General features: G+C 47.2%; 1 protein-coding gene across 1 annotated transcript in view; it reads left to right on the forward strand.

The window, feature by feature from the left end:
- Nucleotides 1-2776, forward strand: part of LOC113479416 (charged multivesicular body protein 3) — a 34535-nt gene that overhangs the window by 15813 nt on the left and 15946 nt on the right. The window lies entirely within an intron of this gene.

Here is a 2776-nt window from a genome sequence, read left to right on the forward strand (position 1 = left end):
AGGGGAGGGGGGGATGGGGGAGAGATAAAAAGAGCATGAGATGATGGAAGTAGAAAAAAAGGCTAAACCAGAAAGGTGTTTTCAGTTGTCTCATTTGATTTCTTTCTTTCCTGGTTCTTGCCCATGTGGTATGAAAGGAGGATAATTAAATGAAGATAATAGGAAATGTAAACCACAGGTCCCTCTGGCAGTTATGATCCATCTCTCTTTCTGTGCCTTTATGGAAGTTGGGTGCTTACAGAGTTGTCTGGCATTTTATTATCTGTCCAGGGTACTTGGGCACTATTTTTTTTAATAAATAAAAGGTTTATGTCTCTAGTCACTGGGTATCCTCCCAAGAGGATATTCTTGTAATTATCAGAAGAGTTTTTAATTGTGAGTACTTCTTCCTCTCTTGTTTCTTTTTCCCTAGTGCAGTACTGAAGCAAGGAGCTAGAAGGGGCATAATATTACTAACTCTCCTCTGGTCCAGAAAATAAGTTTTATTCCAGTTGAGGCCTGTCAGTGCATGCCCTTTATCTGTCATTACAGCTGCGGCAGAGCAGTGGAGAGGCATAATGAGGGCAAAGAGCATTTCTGCTTCCAATTTGTGCAGCAGTGTGACATTTAGCCTATGTGCTTATCATAAGTAGCTGGGGTTGAAATCCGCATTGTTTCAGGACTGTCGAACTGAACTGAGGCCTTGTCATCTCCAAAAGGGAAACAGAAGTTTCATGAATATAAATAAGGCTGTAGTTGATGTACTGAAGTACACAAGCAAACGGCTGTCTCGCAGTCCACCACAGCCTTTCGCTGGTACCGCAGCATTCTGCCAGGCTCTGCGAGCAGCAAATTCAAGCAATGCCACATCTTCAGGGCGCTGTGTGCTTCTGGAGTGCAGCTCTGTTGCTGAAAGCTGACCTCCTCCTCGTACAAAGCCTGGGCCCAGGCAGCTCCTGTGCACAGGTTCAGCCTTATTTGCAAACCAATCTGCACACCTGTTTCAGCTGAAGACTTGCTTTAGTGACCTCAGTTGCTCTGCTAGTCTAATTCGTTTGATGAATGACACAAACTGCTGGGTAATTAGCAGGAAAGCCATAGAGGGCACATCCATATGAGCAGATAATTATGACCAGTGGATAGCTGTGACTGAAGGTTAGGTCCCCTTGTGTGCGTTAGCCTGGGTTATATAAATTGTTGTGATCCAATTCCTGGCGATGCATCTGTTTCAAAATCTACAGCAGCTGGTGTGGTGTATTGGTAGTCCCAGCAGGAAAGAGAAAAGCAGTTGGATGTATTTATTTTATGAAATGCTCGTGTCAGTAGCAGCAGAAGCATCCAAGTAGTATTGTTTTCTATGGAGTGCAGAATCTCAGATAGTCCTTACCCAGTTTAAAATCTGGAGAACAGAGCAAAGGCTGTGCCTATAACAAGATCAGCAGTTTTGCTGCTTGCTTGTTTTACCTCGCTGGGCTGGGGTGTGCTAGTATTTGTAAAGTGTCTTGAGTTAACAGAGATGCTAAACTTCCTTGAAGTAGTGTTTTATTCTCTGACATCTTGTGCCTGAAAGCTGGCAGCCAACTGTATACAGAAAATGTGTCACAATTGATGTGAGGTTACCTACTTCAGTAGGTTTAATGAGGGCGATGGGTGTTTTGTGCTGCTGTTAAGGGAAGGTGCGTTTAGTTCATCTCTGAAGGTCTTTTCCAGCCTCAATTTCAGCAGTTAGTTTTGTTATGCTGGTTTTCCCACTGCTGGTACCCAGTCCAAAACAAGAGCTCTGCTTTCCAAAGCATATTTAGATCTCTTTGTTCTGCATTAGGTTTTGGAAGGAAAAGAAGACAAAGGTGAACTGTACATTTTTGTAACTGTATTAAAATGTCTTTCTCTGGGAATTAAATAATGAGGGTAAGTATAATTGTAAAGTGTTAGACTAAGCTAATAACACCTTTTTCTCCCTAAGCTTTTGCACTCCTTCTGTGCATCAGTGACTATTTCTAGTCCAGTGTCTTAGCTTGTGCATCAGGGCATAAGGAGAATGAGTGACTTACTGGAGCTCACCCAGCAGGGTGGCTCCAAGCTGTCTGTTAATTTTGGCCAGGTTACCCACCCTGTGCTGCCGGGAGGGTGGAGAAGAGCCAGGCCTTAGTGGTGGGGCATCTCTGGAAGAGCCCCGGCAGCTGAAGATGAGGCAGGCACAGAATCATCTTGGTTGGAAAAAGACCTTGAAGATCATCCAGTCCAACCATAAACCTATCACTGACCAATCCCAACTCTACCAGATCCCTCAGCGCTGGCTCAGCCCGACTCTTAAACCCCTCCAGGGATGGGGACTCCCCCCCTGCCCTGGGCAGCCCATTCCAACGCCCAACAGCCCCTTCTGCACAGAAATCCTTCCTCAGAGCCAGTCGGTGTCTTGTGTGTTGGCAGCTGCTTCCCTTTATGTGTCTCCTGCGGGTCTTCCCTGGGCTGCAACAGAAAGAGGTGAAGTGCAGTTTGTGTCACGCCCAGCACAACTAGATTTTATAAATAATTTTACTGTGCCTTCCTGCAATCTGCGTGACAGGGTGAGGGCGGGTGCTGACGTCACCCGCTCCGTTATCTGCTTTTATTGCTCTTAACAGCACCGGCCCACCCAAACCTCCCGCCGCTCCGAGGTGCCGTCGGGGCGCTACAAGAGCCTGGGCTCAATCCTGCTCCGCTCCTCCGCATCCCCGTGTCCGTTCCACGCGCAGCGGTGCGGAAGGGCTGTGCGGGACCCCGGGAAGCGCTGGGGCCATTGGGACCTCCCGGGGGG

Source organism: Athene cunicularia (assembly GCF_003259725.1).
Source record: "Athene cunicularia isolate RWA chromosome 4 unlocalized genomic scaffold, athCun1 chr4_part1, whole genome shotgun sequence".
Classification (NCBI taxonomy): domain Eukaryota; kingdom Metazoa; phylum Chordata; class Aves; order Strigiformes; family Strigidae; genus Athene; species Athene cunicularia.